This window comes from Rhinoderma darwinii, chromosome 1, assembly GCF_050947455.1.
Source record: "Rhinoderma darwinii isolate aRhiDar2 chromosome 1, aRhiDar2.hap1, whole genome shotgun sequence".
NCBI classification, from domain to species: Eukaryota; Metazoa; Chordata; class Amphibia; order Anura; family Rhinodermatidae; genus Rhinoderma; species Rhinoderma darwinii.
Genome location: NC_134687.1, coordinates 634,443,528 through 634,469,952, shown reverse-complemented (window position 1 = coordinate 634,469,952; position 26,425 = coordinate 634,443,528). Strand labels below are relative to the sequence as shown.

Genomic DNA, 26,425 nt, shown 5'->3' with positions numbered 1-26,425 from the left:
GGAATCTAACCTCAGTGGATCATGTAGTTCATCTGTATCAAGAGTTTGGGAACCTAGCCGTTCTCCAAATGAATTGGCATAAATCAAAACTGTTAAAAATTTGGGCCAAGATAAATACCGTTATGGATTCTCCTTTAAACTCAGTTGCGGTATTGGAGTACTTAGGGGTAAAAATCTCTAGAAGGCCAGAAGATTATATTATATTAAATATAATCCCCCTCTTTGTATACTTATGAGGAAAAGTTAGAGCATGGAATAAATTACTCTTGACTAGAGAAGCCAGAATAGCACTGGTAAAAATGATCTTTTTGCCTAAAGTATTAATTTTTTTTGTTAACTGCCCGATCTGGCTCCCTGAAAAACCTTCAAAACGTTGGAAGTTATTGTCAATGACCTAATCTGGAAAGGGAAAAAATAGTCGTATTAAGTATTCTGCTTTTACTCAAACGGTAAAAATGGGAGTTTTTCCCTCCAAAATTAGACAAAATATTTTTTGGCCTCACAATTTCAGTATTTTCGGGACTGAGAGAGTCTAGGTGCTAATACATTTTTGTTGGAAACAGTAGGTGGTAAACGGATTGGGGTACTTAAATTGCTAGAAACTGGGGTTCTGATGTCCCCAGAATTGGGATTAGGACCTATTTCTGAAAATCAACAAAGAGTCTGGAATGCGGTTAATGGTATAGAAAGAATTTGCCCCGTTATGGGGCAACAAGAACATTAAGCGAGTTTGAAGGCCTTCCAGACTCTTTATTTTGGAAAAAGTACCATATCACTAAAACATAACATATATTTCATAACGCGCAATTAAAAAGTTGCACAGAATTTCACAGACTGCATAAGGTCTCCGGGCTCTTTAGATATTTTCAAATGAAACGCTTTCTCAGCTATTAATTATAAATCAAGGTTTACACTTATATCTTTTCTATCTTTAGAGTGTCTAAAAAATAAGAAAGGACTTTTGTCCTCATTATATAAAAATTTTGATGTAAGAAATAATATTAAATTAGCGCAAGAAAAATGGGATAGGAATCTAGCGATTGACTGGGAGTGAGTTTATAAACACATTGAGAAGATATCACTGAATCACTCACATGGGTTGGTTTGTTTTATGGTGAATCATGGACTTTATTATACCCCAAAACTCTTGAAGACAATGGGGCTAAGGAATAAAGACAATTGTCAACGACGCTTAGTACATCAAGCACACCTTGTTTATCTATTAGGCTATGCTCACACGCTAAACAAAAAACGGCTGTAAAATACAGAGCTGTTTTTCAGGGAGAACAACCTCGGATTTTCAGCCGTTTTTTAAGCATCGAGCGGTTTTTGATGCCTTTTTTACTGCCGTTTTTGGAGCTGTTTTTCTATTGAGACAATGAAAAAGTGACATGCACTTCTTTTTACGGGGCGTTTAGTTACGCCCGTTTTTTCAAACGGCTGCATAAAAAAAACGCCCCGATGGAACGAAATGCAGTTTTTCCCATTGAAATCAATATTTGATGGCCTTCAGCTTCCGCTTTTTCAGGGCGCTTACGACCCTAAAAACGGCTGACAATAAGCTGTGTGAACATACCCTTATGGCGATGTCCCAGACTTCTAGGTACTGGAGGGGTGTTGCAGAAACTATCTCTAAGATGATCCAAAAGGAAATATTACTAGACCCGGTTTTATTTATCTCTGGAATATCTGACTGTTATTATTGGATATTAGAGGACACTACAGGTTGAAGGTATAAGGGGAGAGGACAATAACTCCCAGCATGTACAGCTGCTATTATGGGATTATTAGAGGACATTACAGGGAGGGGTATAAATGGAGTGGACTACAACTCCCAGCATGTAAAGACTTATTATGGGGTATCAGAGGACATTACAGGTAGGGGTATAAGAGAACTAGAACTCCCAGCATGTCCAGGCTGTTATTATGGGATATCAGAGGACAGGAAGGAGGTATAAGAGGAGAGAACAACAACAACTCCCAGCTTGTTCAGGATGTTATTATGGGATATCAGAGGATATTGCAGGGAGGAGTTAGAGAATAGCACTACAGCTCCCAGCATGTCCAGGCTGTTATTATGCAATATCAGAGGACACTATAGAGAGGGGTATAAGAAGAGAGGACTACAACTCCAAGCATGTCCAGGCTGTTATTATGGCATATCAGAGGACATTACAGGGAGGATATATATATATATATATATATATATATATATGGACTACAACTCCCAGCATGTCCAGGCTGTAATTATGGGCTATCACAGGACATTACATGGAGGAGATATAAGAGGAGAGGACTACAACTCCCAGCATGTCCAGACTGTTATTATGGGATATCAGAGTACAGCACAGGGAGGAGGTAGAAGTGGATAAAACTACAACTCCCAGCATGTAAAGGCGGTTATTATGGGATATAAGCACAGGCAGGAGGTATAAGAGGAGAGAACTACAACTCCCAGCATGTCCAGGTTGTTATTATGCAAAATCAGAGGACATTACAGGTTGAAGGTATAAGATGAGAGAACTACAACTCCCAGCATGTCCAGGCTGTTATTCTGGGATATCAGAGGACACTACACGCTGAAGGTATAAGTAGAGAGATCTACAACTCCCAGCAAGTCCAAACTGTTATTATGGGATATCAGAGGACATTACAGTGAGGCGTATAGGAGAAGAGAACTACAACTCCCAGCATGTCCAGCAGTTATTATGGGATTTTAGAGGATGTTACAGGTAGGAGGTATAAGAAAAGAGAACTACAACTCCCAGCATCTCTAGGCTGTTATTATGGGATATCAGAGGACATTATAGGTAGGGCTATAAGAGAACTACAACTCCCAGCATGTCCAGGCTGTTATTTTGGGATATCAGGGTACATTAAAGGGAGGAGGTATTAGAGGAGAGGACTGCAACTCCCAGCTTGTCAGTTATTATGGGATATCAGAGGACATTACAGGAAGGGTATAGGAGGAGAGAACTACAACTCCCAGGATGTCCAGACTGTTATTTAGGATATCAGAGGACATTACAGGGAAGGGTATAAGAGGAGAGGAGTACATATGTCGCACATATCGCCTACCAGTAGATGGTGCCCTACAAAAAGCTCCCCTTACAGATAGTGCTCCACATATAGCCCACCCCTGTATATTGTGTCCCACATATATCCCACAGTAAACCTCCAAAGAACCACATATATCCCACCCCTGTAGAGAGTGCCCTACATATAGCTCCACCTGTATATAGTACTCCACATCCCCACATATAGACCCCCCCTGAGCAGGTCTGCTGGGGCTGAACAACGCAAGCAGTGCAATTACATCATCGCGCTGCTAGCGTTGTTGAAAGGCGCTGATTGGCAGGGCAAAATGACTTGCCCCATCAATCAGGGCCTTTCAACAGAAGCGGTGTGATGACATCATCACGCCGCTAGCATCGTTGGAAGGGGCTGATTGGCGGGGCAAGTCATTTTGCCCCACCAATCAGCGTCATTGTAAGGCGCTGAAAGGTCGGGTACAGAATGTGCCCAGCCATTCAGCTCTAATGCATGTATTTGTATCTGCATGTTATAGACGCAGGTACAATAACTGCAGGAGGGGGTGCCAGTGGCTGGTTTCAGTGGTGCCGCCGCCCCCTCAGAGACGCAGTAGAAGTCTAAAATATTCATTTCTTTCCACATCCACAGGACGCAGGTAAAATTGAATGTGGCTGTCGCTAGCACCAGGGCCCCCTCCGGTGCTTGCGACGCCACCGGACATGAGGGTACCCGTGCTGGCGTCGCTACCGCTGTCTGCGAGCGGCGCCTCCAGGCATGGGGGGCGCCGTGCCGGTGCGGACCCCGTCATGCCGCCGACCCGTAGCAGCTGATACAGCTGTAGTTACAGCTGTAGCCTGTCCAGGCTGTTATTATGGGATATCAGAGCACATTACAGGGAGGGGCATAAGAGGAGAGAACTATAACTCCCAGCATGTTCAGATTGATATTATGGGATATCGGGACTTTACAGGGAGAGGTATAAGAGAGGACTACAACTCCCAGCATTCCACCGGCTCCAGCTCTCACACAATTGCCGACAGCCTATAGACGAAAACACTGAATCCATCGTTTCTTCACACAGCACAAGAGCCCCGCCCCCTCACCGAGCTCCGCCTTTCATGTCACATGATCATAACCAATTCACACAGCACAGTAGCCCCGCCCCCTCACAGAGCTCCGCCCGTCATGTCATGTAATTATTATCGCAGGTCCTTCATCCACCACTGATCCTGCCCCGGTCACATGGTGGTGACATCATCACAGGTCCTATTGCATTGTAGAGAGCAGTCGCTGGTCGGGTGTGTATGACTGATGGTCACTACTGTTGTGTTCTCTCTGTTATCAGCCATGATGGCGGTGCCGGGGAGTTTATACAGATGACATCTGCAGCGTTAACGCTTCTCAGCGCCACAGCTTAGTAGGAATGCTGCTGCTGGTGGTGACAAACCTGCTGCATGTGAATGAGGTTTTCACAGCACAAGTCACATGTATTGGGGGAGAATGAGAAAGATAACGTGTCCTCCAGGACGACTCTTCCGACTTCAGATCTGCCATGGGTGTACAGATAGGGTATGTTCATACACACTATTTACGGACGTAATTCGGGCGTTTTAGCCCCGAATTACGTCCGAAAATGCGCCTCAATAGCGTCGGCAAACATCTGCCCATTCATTTGAATGGGTCTTACGATGTTCTGTTCAGACGGTCATTTTTTTTACATCCTACTGTCAAAAGGCGGGGCGTAAAAAAGACGCCCGCGTCAAAGAAGTACCTGTCACTTCTTGGGACGTAATTGGAGCCGTTATTCATTGACTCCAATGAAAAGCAGATCCAGTTATGTCCGTATTGGACTCGGCGTTCAAGTGCCTGCACATGCCGTTACGGCTGAAATGACGGGGCTGTTTTCTCCTGAAAACAGCCCCGTAATTTCAGCCGTTACGGACGCTGTAGTGTGAACATACCCTTACCCCACGCCCGGCCGCTATCCTGCACGCCTCTTATTACAGGGGTTGTACCAGGAGCGATATTTATCAGCCATGCACAGGAGAAGTCACTGGGGTCAATCACTTGCTTCGTCCTGCAGGTGTGAACAAAGCCTTAGGGCCTGTTCACATCACCGTTACCCTTCCGTTGAGGGGTTCTCTCAGAGGTTTCCGTAGGGTTAACCCCTCAACGGAAAGACAAACTTAAACTAAGCTTCCGTTTCCCTCACTATTGATATCAATGGTGATGGAAACATCGCTAATGGTTTCCATCTGTTACCATTGTGACCGCGTGCCGTTGTTCTTGACGGAACCAACAACGCAGTCGTTAGCGATGTTCCGTCAAAGTGAGGGAAACCATTAGCTAGGTTTCTGTCACCATTAAGAACTGGAAGCTGAGGGGTTAACCCGACGGAACCTCTCAGCGGAAGGGAAGGGAACGGTGATGTGAACAGAGCCTTCGTTAAAGGGGGATATACAATTACTAAGCTAAAGGAGGAGAGCGGGTCCTGATCACAATCCTTGAGGACACAATATGAGTAAGGGGCTTCTTATGTTCCCACTACTGTAATAAATAAGAATGTTACACGTCTCTGAAGTTCCCACATCTCTGACCTCTAATATCTCATCATTTATATTCCCAGGACATGCCATAAATATCTGATATATGGGGGTCCCACCTTTGTGGAGAACTGGGGTCCCCCGACCCGCCTGGTGAGGTAATGACTACATTCAGGTGGAGAATGAATGGAGAGATGACCACACGTGTGCACGACTCTCTCCATTCACTTGTATAGGAGTTCCAGAAACAGCCGCATCTATCAGACATTTCTGCCATATTCTGGGGAGAAATGTCAGTGTTGGGAGTACCCCTTTATTCCATGTGGTGACGGCTGTGAGAAGATGTTTCTCTCAATGCTCAATAAGTGAAGTTCTGTATTTCACACATGATGTTGTCCCTTGTATGATTTCCATCTTCTCCTTTCTTCATAAAGACGTCTGCAGTACTAGATCCTCCAGTTCCTCCAGTTTTCTCATCTTCTCCTCCACAACGTTCCTTCTCCTGAATGACCCACCAAGGATGGACAAGGACAGGAATGAGATGAGCAGAAGAATATTAGACTTCACCTTGGAGATCATCTACCTGTTGAGCGGAGAGGTAAACTTTTCTGCATTTCACTTACTGCTCATCTTCCAACCACATCTGCTGGAAGTTTGCTCCGAGTATCTACTACTCTTTCAGTATAATAATATTTTCTGACATTGCTTCTGACCCCCCCTCCCCCACAACTAGTGCCCCTTGTTCTTGTGTCTAGTTTCTTCCCTCCTGTAACATATATAAAGGTTTCCATCATGCCCCCATTTCCCGTCTTTCCTCCAGGAGATATAAATGACATTCTTTAAGTCTCTCCTGAGAGGGTTTGTTCTTCAGACCTTCCACCGTTCTTGTAGTCGTCTTTGGCCTCGTTCTATTTTCTCAGCCTTTTTGTAGGTGAGGTCTCCAGTATTACAGATGTGGGGTCACTAGAGCTCTATACAGCGGGGTCACAATCTCCCTCTTTCTACTGAGGGGGGAATACTGTGTTCAGTTCTCTATGTGTCTCTCTCCATACTCAGGAGTACACAATAGTGAAGAAGACATCGGGTGACTGTACGACTCCCATCATCCATGAGTCAGGAGGATGGAGCAGTAGTCAGAGCCCCATCACAGAGCCACCCCCTGACTCCTGGATACATGAGAAGAAGATCTTAGAACTGATCTACAAGATGACTGAGCTGCTGACTGGAGAGGTGACACTGCTGGGAATGCTGGGAAATTCTACAGTAACCGCACTGGAGGTGTCTGGGTAATGACTGTATCATTGTGTGTGTCAGGTTCCTATAAGGTGTCAGAATGTCACTGTCTATTTCTCCATGGAGGAGTGGGAGTATCTAGAAGGACACAAGGATCTGTACGAGGAGGCCATGATGGGGAACTACCCGCCGCGCACATCGCAAGGTAAGAAGAGACTTGTTGGCCATTACTGTGGGCAAAGGCAGAATGGCGTTATGTCCAATCCCGGACATTAAGCAAGAGTGTCAGCTGTAATAAGCTCTTCGGTCTCATCAGATAGCGAGAACCTGCTATCCCTTTCCCTCTTTTTTTCATCCAGAAGTGTGGAATCTTCACCTCACAGCTTGGAAGAGCGTCAGATATAGACAAACCGATCAGCCATAACAATGAAAAAAACACTTGCCTAATATTGTGTAGGCCCCTTTGGGCCACCAAAACAGCTCTGACCCATTGAAGCATGGACTCCATAAGACCTCTGTAGGTTCCTGTGGTATCTGGCACCAAAACGTTCAAATCAGATCATTTAAGTCCTGTAAGTTGTGAGGTGCAACCTCCATGAATTGGACTTGGCTTTTCAAGCACATTCCACAGATGCTCAATCGGATTGAGATGTAAAGAATTTGGAGACCAAGTCAACAGCTTGAACTCCTAGTCATGTTTCTCAAACCATTCCTGAACCATTTTCGGTGTATATACCAATTTTCGGCAATATAAACCAAATTGCCATAACTGTACTCCTAATAGGTCCGTGAGACTTCCTACTACGGAAGATGGGGGTGTTCACTCTCTTCTGTTTCCTGTCCAGGAGGGAGGCAGTCTCTCTCATGGTGGTGTCATTAGCTCACGGAAAACCTATTACTGGAAAATATAATCATATATATTTCAACATCCACCATAACAGCACGAGGGAAAGAAAATGTAGAGGTTTAAAAACTCTCTCCAACAGCTCAGGGGTTTCCCATCCCTTGTTAAGCGGCAACTTTACAAGGTTTTTATTTCTTACTACAGGTACTTCATCTGACTGAGGATCTTAACCGTAGGTTCCCTTTCTTGAAATTTAGAATTCCCTAATAAGCAGAGGTGGCATCGCACCAGGGTGACGCTGTAGCACTTTATTTGGTTGGCCGGATGCAGCAGGGTGCTCTTAAAAGAAGCTCACTGTGCCCTTCCTCAGAACACAGATCATATTGAATACTATAGGAGAGCAGGTAGCCATCAGCTCCCGTCCTTCTACTCACGCACTTGGGTCACTTCCGACTTGTGGTCTACAAGGTTCTAGGACCTCGGCATAGGTAGAGAGGGGCTCAACGCTGTAATTTAGCACCTGATGAATAAACATAGAAGTGTAGAGAGAAGTGTGTGATATATAGGCAGATATACAGTAGTCATGTATTCTGTCACTGTGTGTTTCCTACAGATGGATCCAGCAGGAGAAATCCACCAGAGAGATGTCCCAGTCCCCTGTATTCCCAGGACTGCCCAGAGGAAAATCACAATGTCCCAGAGAATCATCAGGTAGATGAAGCTGAGCCCTATACCAGATCTATGTAGGGCGGTGTGGAGGTTTTTGGTCCTGCGGTCATAGATGTGGTCATAGATTTTGGAGGTTTCTTATGTTGATCTGTTAGATTCTTCGCACTCTCTGCTGTATTGTACTGAATTGTTACATATGTGAAATCAGGGGGAAGATCAGACTAATATTAAAGTGGAGGATGAAGAAGAAGAGTGGGTGAGGGGCGATCAACCGTGTAAGAGTGATGTGGAGGAGGAAATTCCAGGAGGTGTTACCACAGGTAAGTAATGATGAATTTAGCTTGACCTCTCATGGCCTAACAATGGCACAAAGCATGTAGTAAAGCCTGTTATTCCTAAGGGTATGTTCACACGACAGCGTCCGTAACGGCTGAAATTACAGGGATGTTTTCAGGAGGAAACATCCCCGTAATTTCAGCCGTAACGGCATGTGCAGGCGCTTGAACGTCGCATCAGTTACGGACGTAATTGGCGCTGCTATTCATTGGAGTCAATGAATAACGGCTCCAATTACGCCCCAAGAAGTGACAGGTCACTTCTTTGACGCCGGCGTCTATTTACGCGCCGTCATTTGACAGCGGCGCGTAAATTTACGCCTTGTGTGAACAGACAAACGTCAGCCCATTTCTTTCAATGGGCAGATGTTTGTCAACGCTATTGAGGCGCATTTTTCGGACGTAATTCTGGGCAAAAACGCCCGAATTACGTCCGTAATTAGTGTGTGTGTGAACATACCCTTAGATTTATCTTAACATTGCCGGTGCATTTTATGACATTACATTACTTTGAAACTATAAACATCCCGTAAGGGGGTTTTACACAGGACGATTATCGGGCAGACGAGCATTAATCTAGCGCTCATTGCCGATAATTTCCCTGTGTAAACAGGGTAGCGCTCAGCAGACGAACGAGCAAACGCTCAATCATCTGCTGGTCGTATCGTTTTAAAAAAGTAAAATATTATCATTGTCGCCAGCACATCTCCCTGTGTAAACAGGGAGACGCGCTGCCGACATGATAATGTATGGGGATGAGCGATCGTCCCCATCCATAGCTCCGTGTGAAAGGAACAAGCAAGAGACGATCAACGATTGATGTCAATGGAAGGTCAGAGGCGTAAACACCCGAAGATAGGGCGTGTCCCTTCTTTTTCCCGCGAGCTTGTTTCTCCGCTCGCTGGAAAGAAACGCCTCCGCCTCCCATTGAAATCAATGGGAGGCATTTTTGGCGCGTTTTGCGGTGAGGTTTCCGCGTAAAAAAACTAGTCAAAAAATTCAATGTGAACACCCCCTTAATTTCACTGTTTTGGGGTACATAGAATTTATTGATTAACTTCTTTTTTGGGGGGGGGGGGTAGAAAAAAAAACCAGCAATTTCGCCACACTTTTTTGCGTCCAAAATTTACTCAGTTTATCGTATGGTATAAATAACACAATCAATTTATTCAGCAGGTTGTTACGATTGCAAAGATACCACATTTATATAGATTATGAATGTTTTACTATTTACACAGTAAAAACACTTTTTTTCCAAAATTATTACGTTTCAAGAGCCATAACTTTTTTTTTATTTTTCCGCCGATGCAGTTGTATGAGGGCTTTTTTTTTTTGCGGGACGACTTGTAGTTTTTATTGGTACCATTTTGCAGTAGATGCGACTTTTTGATCACTTTTTATCACAGTTTTTTTAAGTCAGGGTTCACAGAAAACAGCAATTTTTCCATAGTTTTTTATTTAATTTTTTACGCCGTTAAATAATGTAATAGCTTTATAGTCGGGTCGTTACGGACGCAGCAATACCAAATATGTGTAACTTTTTTACTTTATTTTGGTTATTTAATAGTAAAGCAGTTTGTAAGGGGAAAAAGTGGGTTTTACATTTATTTTTTTTATTAAACTTTTTTTTGACTTTTTTACTAGTCCCACTAGGAGACTTTAATATGCGATTCTCCGGTCGCTTTTATAATACACTGCAAAGCTTTTGTATTGCAGTGTATTACTGCCTGTCCGTTTAAAACGGACAGGCATCTGCTAGGACATGACCTAGCAGGCATTCACTACAGGCAGACCTGTGGAACATAAACCTGAATAAAACAAATTTCAACCCTTCAAAGAGGTGTGTGTTTTTGGGCATTCTACTAGACTCCACCAAGTAAATGTCCTTTCCTACCCCAGGAAAAAAAATCAACCTTTTATAGACAGGTTGACAGATCTTTTCATCGGCCATATGACCTTCTTTCAGGTGAGCAATGTCAGTCCAAGGGTTTCTAACGTCATGTATTCCAGCTGTGACGGTGCAATTCAAATCTAGGGCTCTGGAATTAGATAGACACTATATGGACAAAAGTATTGGGACACACCTCTTAGGCTACATTCACACGACATTGAAAAATGGGCAAGCGGTGGCCGTTTTTTTAAATGGCCTTCACAAGACCGTTTTTAGAACAATTAAGTTCTATGGGTGCAAACACACGGCTGTTTTTTTTAATGGCCCGTGAACACTGGCCGTCAAAAAATAGAACATGTTCTATAGTTGACCATTTTCATGGCCCGACGACCCCCATAGTAGTCAATGGATCCGTTTTTAACGGCCGTTTTTCAGAAATCAATCCTTGTGATGGCCGTTAAAAACTGAGTCTGGCCCTCACAAGAGGACTCCCCTGGGCTACTTTAAGTGCTCAGCCCAGGAAAGCCCTTGATGTCATTGTCCATATATGGACAGTAATGTTAGGGCTTTCGACTATGGTGTTTCCATCGCAAGCTCAGCTCTCTGGCCTGGGACTCCTGACTTGCGAAAGCCCTTGACGTCACAGTCCATATATGGACCGTGATGTTAGGGGCTTTGAGATTCTGGGATTCTGGCATCTCAAACCCCCTAACATCATTGTCCATATATTGACAGTGAAGTCAGGGGCTTCTCCTGGAGCGGAAGCTTGCCCTGAGCATCGGGGATTCTGCTCAAGGAGGAGCCACTGACGTCACTATCCATATATTTACAGTGTAAAAAGATCAACAGCACACTCCAAATAATCAATTACAACAGTCATCAGACTGGAAGAGGAAAAAATATAATGGTTATACCAAACAAATGTGCATGCCACTTCACTCCCAATCCCTCTGGGACATCAGGGATCAGTCAATCCCCCAAAAAATGGCAGCATCAAGGCAGGTGTATTCAAATGAATGTCCTTCTTTTATTATTCCCAGTACATCATAGGAAAAAGCAACGTTTCAACTCGCGCAGGAGTCATTATTAAGCCTATTCTAACAGTGTTTCACCTTCCTTAACCCCTTCCCGCTTTGGCCAATTTTGACCTTCCTGACAGAGTCTTGTTTTTCAAATCTGACATGATAATTTATATGGTAATAACTTTGGAATGCTTTCACCTATCCAATCGATTCTGAGATTGTTTTCTCGTGACACATTGGGCTTTAACTTAGTGGTAAAATTTGGCCGATACATTTAGTATTTAATTGTGAAAAACACCAAAGTTTAGCAAAAAATTGCAAAAATTAGCATTTTCTAAATTTAAATGTATTTGCTTGTAAGACAGGCTGTTATACTACACAAAATTGTTGCTAATTAACATCCCCATATGTCTACTTTAGATTGGCATCGTCTTTTGAACGTCCTTTTATTTTTCTAGGACATTACAAGGCTTAGAACTTTAGAAGCAATTTCTCAAGTTTTCAAGAAAATTTCAAAAGGCAATTTTACAGAGGCCAGTTCAGTTCTGAACTGGCATTGAGGGGCCTATACAATACATCCCTCCATAAGTCAGCCCATTTTAAAAACTGCACCCCTCAAAGTATTCAAAACAGCATTTAAAAACCTTTTAGGAGTTTCACAGGAATTAACCCCTTCCCGACATCCGCCGTATATACACGGCGCACGCTGGTTGGGGGAATATGAAGCGGGCTCACGGGCTGAGACCGCTCCATAGAGCGAGTGTGTCGGCTGTGTGTTACAGCCGACACTTCCGGGTAACGAGCGCAATCCCGCTTGTTGAACCCGTTAAATGCCGTGTTCAATAGCGATCGCGGCACTTACATGATCTGCGGTGAGATCGGGGGGGGGGGGGAGCCGTTGGTTGGCACGGCTGCCTAGGGGCCTGACTAAGTCCACCAGGTCCGCCATCTTTGTACTCCCGTCAGAATCGCGATATACTGCAATACATTAGTATTGCAGTATACCGTGCAAGCAATCTAACGACCGCTGGTTAAAGTCCCCTAGGGGGACAAGTAAAAAACAGTAAAATAAAATTTTTTTAACAAAGAAAAAAATGAAAAGCTAAAAAAAAAAAACTTTTCCCATTTTCCCTCAAGCACAATGTAAAAAAATAAAAAGCTAACATAACTGGTATCGACGCGTCCATAAAAGTCGGAACTATTACAATATATCATTATTTAGTTCGCACGATGAACGCCATAAAAAATAAAAACATCAGAATTGCTGTTTTTTGGTCCCTCCTTCTCCCACAAAAAATGAAATAAAAAGTAATCAAAAAGTCTCACGTACCCCAAAATAGTACCAATATAAACTACAGCTCGCCCCGCAAAAAATAAGCCCTCACACGGCTAAATCGACAGAAAAATAAAAACGTTATGTCTCTCAGAATGTGGAGACAAAACTCACATTTTATTTTTAACAATCAGTTTTTTCCTTGTAAAAGTAGTAAAACAAAGAAAACGATATAAATTTGGTATCGCTGTAATCGTATTGACCCACAGAATAAAGTTAACATGCCGTTTTTACCATACGTTGAACGCCGTAAAAACAAAACCACCCAAAAGGTTGAGGAATCGCTGTTTTTTCCTATTCCACCCCACATATTTTTTTTTTCTCGTTTCCCACTACATTATATGGTGCAAAAAATGGTGCTGTGAAAATCTACAACTCGTCCCGCAAAAAACAAACCCTCATACGGCAATATTGATGGAGAAAGAAAAGTTTTGGCTTTTGGAAGGTGGGAAGGAAAGAACAAGAGTGAAAATCTGAAAAATGGCTGCGGAGGGAAGGGGTTAAAGCAAAGTGGAGGTGAAATTTATATTTAATCATTTTTTTTTCTGTAACAGAAGGTTTTACTAGAGAAACGCAACTCAATATTTATTGCTCAGATTCTGCAGTTTTTAAAAATATCCTACATGTGGCCCTAGTTTGCTACTAGACTGAAGTACAGGCCTCAGAAGCAAAGCAGCACCCAGTGGATTTTGGGGCCTCCTTTTTTTTAGAATATATTTTAGGCACCATGTCAGGTTTGAAGAGGTCTTGTGGTGCCAAAACATTTTGGAAACTACAACCCACAAGTAGTTCATCTAGGGTTGTAGTGAGCATTTTGACCCCAAAGGTATTTCATAGATTTTATTAGAATTTGGACGTGAAAATGAAAAATTTTCATTTTCTCCAATAAGATGTAGATTTAGCTATAAAAAAAAAATGTCCACAAGGAATAAAGAAGAAAAAGCCCCTAACATTTGTAAAGCAACTTCTCTGTAATATACGGTAATACCCCATATTTGGGCATAAACTGCCGTTTGGGCACATGGCAGGGCTCAGAAGAGCGCCATTTGGCTTTTGGAGTACAGATTTTGCTGGATTGATTTCTTGGCACCATGTCACTTTTGCAAAGCCCCGAAGGTACCAGTACAGGTGAAAATACCCAAAAGTGACTCCATTTACGAAACTACACCCCTTGGGGTATTCATCTAGGGGTGTAGTAAGCATTTTAACCACACAGGTGTTTCATAGATTTTATTAAAATTGGGCAGTGATAATAAAAACAATCCCTTTTCTTCAATAAGACGTAGCTTTAGTTTAAAATTTTTAATTTTCTCAACAAATAAAGGAAAAAAAGAACCCCAACATTTGTAATTTCTCCCGAGTACGGCAATATCCTATATGTGGTCATAAACTGCTGTTTGGGAACACAGAGCCCCTGTGGAATCAAAACAATGGAAACCCCCCAGGCGTGACCCCATTTTGGAAATTACAACCATCAAGGTATTCACCTAGGGGTGTAGTGAGGATGTTAACCCCGCAGATGTTTAGCAGAAATTTGTGTGCACTCGATGTTTCAGAGTGAAAATGGCAATTGTTCCATAGATATGACAATATGTGGTGCCCAGCTTGTGCCACCATAACAAGGAAGCTCTCTAATTATTATGCTGTGTTTCCCGGTTTTAGAAATACCCTACATATGGCCCTAATCTTTTGCCTGGACATTCGACCAGGCTCAGGAGTGAACGAGTACCATGCGAAATTGAGGCCTAATTTGGCGACTTACAAAGTATTGGTTCACAATTGCAGAGGTTCTGATGTGAAATAATAAAAGAAACCCCTGACAAGTTACCCCATTTTGGAAACTACACCCCTCAAGGCATTTATTAACCCCTTAGTGTCTAAGCCTGTTTTGGCCTTCAGGACCAGCCCCATTTTTGCAAATCTGACATGTGTCACTTTATGTGGTAATAACTCCAGAATGCTTTTACCTATCCAAGCGATTCTGGGATTGTTTTCTCGTGACATGTTGTACTTTATGATACTGAAAAAATTTTGTCGTTAAATTCAATATTTATTTGTAAGAAACGCCAAGATTTGGAGAAAATTAGCAAAAATTTGCATTTTTCTAAATTTTAATGTATTTACTTGTAAAACAGATAGTAATACCACACAAAATACATACTAGTTTATATTTCCCATATGTCTACTTTATGTTTGCGTAGTTTTTTGAACATTCTTTTATTTTTCTAGGACGTTACAAGGCTTAGAACTTTAGCAGCAATTTCTCATATTTTCAAGAAAATTTCAAAAGGCTATTTTTTCAGGGACCAGTTCAGTTCTGAAATGGCTTTGAGGGCCTTATATATTAGAAAGTCCCCAGAAGTCACCCCATTTTGAAAACTGCACCCATCAAAGAATTCAAAACAGCATTCACAAAGTATTTTAGCCCTTTAGGCGTTTCACAGGAATTAAAGCAAAGTAGAGGTGAAATTTACAAATTTCATTTTTTTTCTTCAAAAATTCATTTGTAATACATTTTTTCTGTACCACAGAAGGTTTTACCCAAGAAATGCAACTCAATATTTATTGCCCAGATTCTGCAGTTTTTAGAAATAACCCACATGTGGCCCTAGTGTGATAATGGACTGAAACACAGGCCTCAGAAGCAAAGGGGCACCTAGTGGATTTTGGGCCTCCTTTTTTTAGAATATATTTTAGGTACCATGTCAGTTGTGAGGAGGTCTTGTGCTGCCAAAACAGTGGAAACCCCCCAAAAGTGACCCCATTTTAGAAACTATACCCCTCAAGGAATTTATCTATGGGTATAGTTAGCATTTTGAACCCACAGTTTTTTTGCTAAATTTATTTGAATTAGTATGTGAAGGTGAAAATCTACTTTTTTTGTGAAAAAATTTGGAAATGTACAATTTTTACAAGGAATAAAGTAGAAAAAACACCCCAACATATGTAAAGCAATTTCTTCCGATTATAGCAATACCCCATATGTGGTAATAAACTGCTGTTGAACCCACAGCAGGCCTCAGAAGAGAAGGAGCACCATTTGGATTTTGGATTTCTGATTTTGCTGGAATAGTTTTCAGTGCCGTGTCGCGTTTGCAATGCACTGGAGGGATGAAAACAGTGGAAACCCCCCAAAAGTGACCCCATTTTGGAAACTATACCCCTCAAGGAATTTATCTATGGGTATAGTTAGCATTTTGAACCCACAGTTTTTTTGCTAAATTTATTTGAATTAGTATGTGAAGATGAAAATCTACTTTTTTTCTGAAAAAAGGTAGCCATTTTAAATTTTTACAAGGAATAAAGGAGAAAAAGCACCCCAACATTTGTAAAACAATTTCTCCTGATTACGTAAATACCCCATATGTGCTAATAAACTGCTGTTTGGACCCACATCGGGGCTTAGAAGGGAAGGAGCGCTATTTGGCTTTTGGAGCTCAAATTTAGCTGGAATAGTTTTTGGGTGTCATGTCGAATTTGCAAAGCCCCTGAGAGGCCGAAACAGTGGAAGCCCCCCAAAAGTAACCCCATTTGGGAAACTACACCACTTAAGGAATCTATCTAGGGGCATAGTGAGCATTTAGGCCCCACACGTCTTTTGCAGAATTTATTAGAATTAGGGCGTGAAAATTAATATCAACATTATTTCCACTAAAATGTTGAATTTTTTCAATTTCACAAAGGATAAAGGAGAAAATGCATCCCAACATTTGTAAAGCAATTTCTCCCGAGTACGGCTATACCCCACATGTGGTCATAAATGTTTTTTAATTAGAAAGTAATTAACCCTTTACGAACTGATTCATGTTTTGCTTTTTCGTTTTTCCTCCCCGCTTTCCAAGAGCCACTACTTTTTTATTTTTCTGTCAATAGAGCGGTGTGCGGGCTTATTTTTTGCGGGACGAGCTGTAGTTTTTATTGGTACCATTTTTTGGTACGATGCCATATCAGTGGACGTAAACAGCTGTTTGGGCACGCTGTAGGGCTCAGAAGGGAGGGACGCCATTTGGCTTTTGGAGCGCATATTTTGCTTGGTAGTAGCTCTGGCGTTTTGCTGGTATTTCAGTTTATAATGTTGGGGCACATGTAGGCTGGGCAGAGTACATCAGGGGCATAATAAGAGGGTATAATAATGGGGTAAATAAATAATAATCCGCAGATATGTGGCCTTTGTCGCACTTATAAATGGCGCCCGATCTTATCCACTTTTGGAACACTCTGCACATTTTGCATCGCCATAATCTGGGAGCCGGAACTTTTTTTATTTTTTCACCACCGGAGCCGTGTGAGGGCTTATTTGTTGCGGGACAATCTGTAATTTTCATTGGTACCATTTTGGGGTACATGCGATTTTGTTGATCACTTTTTATTCAATTTTTCGGCAAGCCAGGTGACCAAAAACCATCAATTCTGACAATGATTTTTATTTATTTTTGACGGCGTTTACCCTGGGCTATAAATGACTATTATATTTTATTTTGCGGGTCGGTACGATTACTGTGATACCATTTGTATATACGTTTTTTTATGTTTTGCAGTCACCATATTCTGAGAGCCATAACTTTTTTATTTTTCAGTGAAAAAAGCTGTGTAAGGGCTTGTTTTTTGCGGGACGGGTTGTAGTTTGTATCGGTACTATTTTGGCGTACATGCGACTTTTTGATCTCTTTTTATTGTATATTTTGGGAGGGGTGGTGACCAAAAAATATTGATTCTGGCATTGTTTTTCGTTTATTTTTTTTGCGGCGTTCACCGTGCGGGAAAAATAATATTATAGTTTTATAGTTGGGGTCGTTACGAACGCGGTGATACCAAATATGTGTACTTTTTTTTACGTATTCATTTTTTTTCCTATAATAAAAAGCAGTTCTTGTTTATATCACATATAACTTTTATTTTTACACTTTTTTTTAAAACATTTTTATTCTTTTTTTTACTTTTTTCACTTGTCCCACTAGGGGACACTTAGACTTGCAGCTCTGATCGCTGCTGGAATACATTACACTACACACGTAGTGTAATGCATTCCAACTGTCATTGTGACGTGACAGTCACACTGACAGGAAGCCTACGACGACCACCCTCGGGGTGGTCCTCATAGGCTTCTGTACATGGCAACCCGGAAGCCATTGTCTGGCATCCGGTTGCCATGGGTACCATCGCCAGCCCCCGTGATTTCACATAGGGGCTGCCGATCGGCGCTAAAGACCTTAATTGTGGCGTTCAAAATCGAGCGCCGCAATTAAGGGGTTAACTGCCGATATCAGCGGCGACAGGCCGCTGATCGGCAACGGGGAGAGCAGGGCTGACACCCTGCACAGTTAACCGCCGCTGCGGTGTAGCGCCGCGCGGCGGTTAACTGTCAAAGCACTGACGTTACTGTACGTCAAGGTGCGCGAACTTACTGCTCACCTTGACGTACAGTTACGTCATGGTGCATTAAGGGGTTAAGGGGTGTAGTGAGCATTTTCACCCCACAGGTCTTTTCCATAAATGAATGCGCTGCGGATTGTGCAAAGTAAAAATTAAAATTTTTCTCTAGATATTACATTTCAGTGGCAAATATGTCGTGCCCAGCTTGTGCCATTGGAGACACACACCCCAAAAATTGTTAAAAGGGTTCTCCCGGGTATGGCGATGCCATGTATGTGGAAGTAAACAGCTGTTTGGGCACATCGTAGGGCTCAGAATGGAGGGAGCGCCATTTGGCTTTTGGAGGGCGGATTTTTCTTGGTAGCAGTTTTGTTTGGAGTTTTACTGGCATTTCAGTTTTTAATGTGGGGTTACATGTAAGCTCGGCAGAGAACATCAGGGGCATAGTCAGGGGGTATAATAATGGAGTAAAAAAGCAATAAAATAATCCATAGATGTGTGTTACGCTGCGACACAATCCTTTCTGCACAGGCCGGTGTTGCAATGATAAATGTCCTTTCTTATCCCCGTTTTGATCCACACTAATTTTAGGGCCTTGAAAAAATCTCCTCTAGAAACAGAAGAAATGTTCCCTTTGGACCTCCACAACTGCACATTTTTATTTGCTGACTTATTGGAGCCTTAACTTATTTTATTCATAGACGTAGTGGTATGAGGACTGTTTTTTTTGCGGGACGAGTTGTAGTTATTACTGGCATTTTTTACATGCAAATTTGTATTTATTTTTTTAATATCACTTTTTATCCTATTTTTTGGGAGGCAAGGGGTACCAAAAAAAGCAATTCTGGTATAGTTCTTTTGTTTGTTTTTTTATACAGTGTGCGTTATAAATTACATGTTCGCTTTATTCTGCGGGTCAGTACGATTCTAGCGATACCAAATTTATATCACTTTTTCATGTTTTACAACTTTTTTTTACTTTTGTAAAAAGAATGTATTTTTTCTGTCGCCATGTTGTGAGAACCATAACTTTTACATTTTTTCATCTACGGAGCTGCATGAGGGCTTGTTTTTTGCGAGATGAGCTATATCGTATTTTTTGGACTATAAGACGCAGTTTTTCTCTTAGAATCTGAGCTGCGGCTTATCTCCAGAAGGCAAACAGATGCCAGGAGGAGGAGACTGTCCTTGTAGTTCATTGTAATGGAAGCAGCATGTCTTGTGCTGTGTGTAAAAGATCTCTGAGTTATCTGCTCACTGAACAGTCACATCTTACAGACAGAATTCTGTCATCTCACTGTTCAGTGAGCAGATAACACAAACAGTTGTACACACAGCACAGTAAACTATCTATGCAGGTGCTGATCGACAAGGATCTTCTAGCCACGCCCCCTCATGTACAGAGCCGTAAGAAGAGCAGATTCAACACCATTAACCCCTGCCTCTCCAAGTCTCTGATGTTTGGTGAGTTCAGGGGAGGGTGAGAGCACTATAGCTGCCAATGTCTTGTATTTCTGTGTCTGACATTGTTATGGGGCATTGTGGTACCCTATTGTCTCAATATTACCCAGGAAATATAGAGTTAAAGGCAAAACCTTTTTTTTATCCTCTTTTACGCTACAATTTATGGGTGCGTCTTATGGTCCAGTGCGTCCTGTAGTCCGTAAAATACGGTAGTTTTTATAGGCACCATTTTTGGAATTATGCGACTTTTTGATCATTTTTTACTCCAATTATTATAGCGCAAAGTGACCAAAAAACAGGAATTCTGGCATTGTATTTTTAAGGTTTTGTTTTTTTTACGGCGTTCACCGCGTGGAAAAAATAACATATTTGTATAGTTCAGGCCGTTACGGTCGCGGTGATACCAAATATGTTTTGGTTTATTTATTTTTTGAATAATAAAGGACTTGATCAGGGAAAAAGGGCTTTTGTGTTTTATTTTATTACTTGAAACTTTTATTTAACTTTTTACAACTTTTTATTTTGACACTTTTTTTTTAGTCCCACTAGGGGAATTGAAGGTCCAACTGTCAGGTTTTTTTCTAATACATTGCACGTAATGGCAGAGCAGGAGGCCTTTGTTAGGCCTCATGTTGCCATAGCAGCAGTCGGCAGCCCTGCAATGCGATAGCAAGACTGCCGACCTGCTGGCAACCTCTAAGATGCATCGATTGCTGCATCTAAGGGGTTAATGGCAGGGATCGGAGCTAGTTCCGGTTCCTGCCGTTACAGGTGGATGTCAGCTGTAACATACGATGAGCTGCAAACCCCTTAAATGCAGCGATTGCTTTTGACCGCTGCATTTAAGGGGTTAATGTCGGGGTTCGAAGCTAACGTTGGTCCCCGCCATTACCCCAGGGTGTCAGCTGTAACATTCAGCTGACACCCGGGGACGATGACACAGACTTAGCTTCTGAGCCTGTGGCATCCATTTGTCATATGGATACGGCAAAATGCGGGCTGCACTAACTTTTGCATGACGTATCCATATGACAAATGTCAGGAAGGATTTAAATACTAAATACATTTCTCTAAACATGAATGGGAACCACCTGTCACTAATTACATCAATAAAAAACATCTGTTACCAATTTAAATCAACTAATCATATACATATAATAAATCCCCAGCCAATCATATGGATAACAAATACATGTCATGTGATCACAAAACATGTGTAACAAATAATTAACATATAAATAAATAATACTTATACTAATGTAAATATATCCATATAATTACAATGATCTCAGGGGCTCCAGCTTACGCTCTGGCTCAGGATTCTGCTCCTAGAGAGAGAGCCCCAATGGCGCTATCTACAAGGAGGGTATGGCGCATCTACAGGTTGGGGTGTGTGTGGCTGTATCTACAGTAAGCACTGTGGTACTTTCTACAGGGGCATTGCGGCACAATATACAAGGAAACTGGTGTTTTCAGGGGGTTGGGACAAAAAAAACCTGACAAATTAAATCCATCCGTTTTTTTAACGGCCATGGAAAACGAATGACAAACAGCAATTAAAACCGGTCAGACAAACTTGAAATGGATGAAAATTTGGAGACACTGATGCAAAACAGCCATGAAAAACTGACAGTTGATGCGTTTTTAATGGCCATTTTTTTTCCACTGTTGTGTGAAGATAGCCTTAATTGAATTCAGGTGTTTCATGAAGTCCCATTACTACAGGTGGGTGTATAAAATCCAGCACTACCCCATGTAGTCAGACTTTACAAACATTTGTGATAGAATTGGCTCACTGAATTCCAGCATGGTCCTGTAATAGGACGCCACCGTTGTAACAATTCAGTTCCGTATATTTCTTCCCTCCTAGATATTCCACAATTAACTGTGAGTGGTATTATTGCAAAGTGGAATGGTTTAGGTACCACAGAAGACCAGTTACAGAGTGGGGTCACCGAGTGCTGCGGAGCATAATTTATAAAAGTCCCCAACGCCCGATGACTCAATAACTGCAGCGCTCCAAACCTCCTCTGGTATCAACATCCGCACAAAGATTGTGTGCCGGAAGCTTCATGGCATGGGGACCAACTCCATATTAGTGCCTATGGATTTAGAATAGGATGTCATAGAAGCTCCTGTAGGTCTAAAGTATGGGTGTCCCAAAACTATTGTCCATATAGTATATTAAGGAAATAGGACAAGAACAAGTGTTCTCTCGATCTTCACCTTTATCTCTAATCCACAGTCAGGCTCTTTCTCAATATCAAAAATGAATCGAATACGACAGTGGCATATTTAAACCATCAGGGAGGCACCAGGTCAGATTTACTGATGGCCCTCTCAACGAAGATCTATACCCTAGTGGAACATCATCCGTTGTCTCTTTCAACAATTTACATGGGCAGGGACAATCAAATTGACTGGGTTCTGAATCGAGTTCTGCTTAGGAAGTCTGCAGTGGTCATTCAATCCAGCTATCTTTCAGATGATCGTATCCAGAAGGGTAACTCCCCCCATAGATCGTTTTGCTACCAGAGAGAACAGGAAGAGCAGGAGATTCTTTTCCATAAACACCTCGTATTACTCCTTAGCAATAGATGCTCTAGCCCAATGCTGGAGTCGTCAACAAAGTTATCCATTACCTTCACTGTGTCTTCTACTTAGGGTGATAAAGAAGATCATGGCCAAAGAGACCCTGGTACACATGGTTGAGAAAAGTTTCATCATATCAGCCATGATTTCTCCCAGACATGCCAGATCTACTGTTCTAGGGTCCAGTAGGTCACCCCTAAATATCAAAACTACATCTAACAGCCTGTGTGTGTGGAAAGGTGTGTCCTTTGGATGGCATGTATCTCTGGGGGTGCTGTCATGGTTCAGGAAAAAAGAATTACCGCTAAGTGTAGTGAATCTTTTTCCCCATAGAACATCCTGAATTCTTTGGCTTCATTCACACGAGCGTGGCAGATTTGCACGCTTAAAAAAACGTGTGTAAATCTGTCCATGTGTGTTGCATTTTGCATCAGTGTGCTTTGCGTGCGGCATGTGTTTCTCACACACTTGCAAGCACTTCTATTTTTTTTCAATATAATTGATGCGTGAAACACCGACAACACACGGATGTGCGTCCGTGTGCTGTCAGTCGGTTTCACGCACCCATTGACTTCAATAGGTGACAGTTTTCACGCACCTAAATATGGGACATGCAATGAGTTTCACGCAACGGATGTGTTAATAGCCCCATTGAAATCAATCATTGTTTCAACGCACAGCACACGGACAAGAATCACGCTCGTCTGAATTAGCCCTAAGTGGTATGATACAAGGTGCTGGACACCTTTAGTACATATTCTAATTGATAACCTCACTCTGTATATTCCATTACATCCTAAAGATGTTCTATAAAATTGAGATCTGGTGACTCTGCATCCATTAGGATATACAGATCTCATTGTCATGTCCGTGAATTCAGCCTGAGATGTGTCCTTTGTCTCATGGCACATTATCTTGTTAAATATAGACTGTGGCTATGATTAGATTGTCAATAACGATATTAAGTTCTTGTTTTATTATTGATGTCAAATTGGTATTGAAGGGTCAAATGTGTTGGAAGAGGACAGGCTTAATTGCCTGACAAGGTTATGCTTTTAAAATTATTTTGTTATATCAAAACAAGTTTTATGTAATACAAAAATCAAGTCATCTATTTTTAATCCTAACAGAAAATGTCTCTGAGGGAAACTTCATGTCATCACTAAATTGTAAAGTAGAAGATGAAGATATCATGCAGCAGTCTTCAGGAGAAAACCTCATTACCCTCAATGTACATCCAGGACTTCACAGTATAGATCTATCATATAATTCCCCTAACCATGAGGAACCTTCTCCGGACCAATCACAGATTACCACAAGTACAGGTCGTAAAGTGGGTAAAAGGTCAAAAAGCTCTGGTTGTTTTACACATGGAAGTCACACAGGGGAGAAGCCATACTCTTGTTCAGAATGTGGGAAGTGCTTTACTCATAAATCAAGTCTTGTTACACATGAGAGAATTCACACAGGAGAGAAGCCATATTCATGTTCAGATTGTGGGAAATGCTTTACATATAAATCAAGTCTTGTAATACATGAGAGAATTCACACAGGGGAGAAGCCATTTTCTTGTTCATTGTGTGGGAAGTGCTTAACTGATAAATCAAGTCTTGTTAGACATGAGAGAATTCATACGGGACAGAAGCCGTATTGATGTTCCCTATGTGGGAAATGTTTTATTAATAAATCACATCTTGTTATTCATGAAAGAATTCACACTGGAGAGAAGCCATATTCATGTTCATTATGTGGAAAATGTTTTATAAATAAATCAAGTCTTGATATACATGAGAGAATTCACAAAGGAGAGAAACCGTACTCGTGTTCAGAATGTGGGAAGTGCTTTAAGGAGAAATCAAGTCTTGTTAGACATGGCAGAAGTCACACAGGAGAGAAACCATATTCATGTTCAGAATGTGGGAAGTGCTTTATTAATAAAGCCAGACTTAGGCATCATCATAGAATTCACACAGGAGAGAAGCCATACTCCTGTTCAGAATGTGGGAAATGTTTTACAGATAAATCAAATCTTGTTACACATGAGAGAATTCACACAGGAGAGAAACCATTTTCATGTTCAGAATGTGGAAAATGCTTTACAAATAAATCACATCTTGTTACACATGAGAGAAGTCACACGGGAGAGAAGCCATACTCTTGTTCAGAATGTGGGAAATGTTTTAGTACTAAAGCCAGACTTGGAGATCATCAAAGAAGTCACACAGGGGAGAAGCTGTTTTGATGTTCTATATGTGGAAAATATTTTACAAGGAAATCGTTTTTTAACTCATCAGAGAATTTACATACAGATCATATTCTCGTTTGGAATGTGGAAAATGTTCTAAGAGCAATAAAAGATTTTCAACACATTAGGGAATTTATAGACCTTATACAGCCAATAAGTGTTTCTTTTTTGGGTGGAATTAGCCTGGATCTGCCAAACGTCCAAAATATATTTACCTGAGGCCAACTGTGACCGGGATCCATGAAGAAAAAGTATTGTGGCTATAAGGAAGAAAAGAGCCTTGTTTACATACAAAGCAGAGAAGCTGAATTGTTACCATTAACCTCGCTTCTTATTACTGTATTCATAAATTCACCCACACTGCAGGAGAATCCAGAGTGATCACTTCAGAGATAAAAAGCACACAATGGTGCAACCTAGGGGATCATCTCAAGAGACGTTGGAGAAGCAGGAATGTGAATGTAGTACACTCACCTATCGGTGTCGTGCTAGGAGCACGACAACCAAGTCGTCAAAAAAAAAAAATGTAGATTCCAAGTGATAGTTTGGGAGACTGCTAGCCACAGGTCTTTCTGGGTGAAGAACTTGTCCCAGCGAGCGAGAGATGTGCTATCGGCTGCTAGATGCACAAAGAGGTCCTTAGTGCAAGATAGCGGAAACTGACCCTTGCGGAGGTGCTGTTCCCTTGAAGGTAATTAATCTGGTGAGTTGCTTGAACTTGGTAAAAAATTGTGCACAGGAGATTTTTAGAATGAGGATGATCGATGCATAATCCAAGTCTGGGAGATGCTTCCTTAGAAGCCAAGTCATAGAGGGTGGATCTATTTCAGACTGTGCTCCGTTCCCTCTGTGTCCTCCTCTTCTGCTCCGCTCACCAAATCTGGTGAGCAGGGCAGAAGAGGCAACTGTGGAAACAGAGCTGTCTGAATTAGATCCACCCTCTATTACTTGACTTCTAAGAAAGCATCTCCCAGACTTGGATTATGCATCATTTTTTAAAAATCCTCTCCTTTGCATCATTTTTACCAAGTTTGTCATAGTCTCGTGTGGATCAATTACTGTGATTTCCTGTTGATCAATCTTTATATTTCAGCAAGAAAAAATAAGCGACTTCAGCTTCTAACCCTCAGCAAATCAGCAGACTGCCTGGAGTTATATTTGGATAGTGAAATCACAGCACCTTAACAAAACAGAGAGATAAAGTGGCTCGGCAGTCTCAGGATCTGCTTAATAAACGTCAAGGGAACAGCGCATCCGCATAAGTCAGTTTTGCACTATCTTGCACTCAGAACCTCGTTGTGTACCTAGCATCCGATATCACAGGAAATCGAGAGTGACATACTGAAAGTAAGGACACCCCATGTAAAATATTATTGATTCTAAAAGATGAAATACAAGACTTAATAAATCACATTATACAGTGGTTTAATTATATACACGTGTCATCAAATCATACACCACAAATGCATTTACAAGGAAGACGTGTGAATCTACTTTACGACTTTGTAAATAAACAAAATAACCACCATCCCTTAATAACATCTAATAAAATATTACAACATAATCGGTGTCATAAGCGATTAAACCTCTGTTTCATCCCTCCTTTCATGTATTCAGAATATGTCTTACTTTTCCACTGTGCCTAAATGACCAGATAAAAAAATTGATACGAAGCAGTTGTTGTTTAATGTACCAGTGTGTGAATCGAAATTCTTCATGTATTTTTTTTCCCCATGTTATCGATGTTGTTGACCCAGTAAAGATACCCCATGTGGAGAATATATATATATATATATATATATATATATTTATTTCAGTGGTTTTAATTTTGCATGGAACTTATTCATT

The 26,425-nt window shown here is 41.5% G+C and overlaps 1 protein-coding gene and 1 pseudogene across 1 annotated transcript in view; one reads left to right on the top strand and one right to left on the bottom strand.

The window, feature by feature from the left end:
- The window catches only part of LOC142654474 (uncharacterized), a 1,458,099-nt gene that overhangs the window by 805,516 nt on the left and 626,158 nt on the right, over window positions 1–26,425 (bottom strand).
- On the top strand, window positions 6,014–24,600 carry LOC142663625 (uncharacterized; annotated as a pseudogene).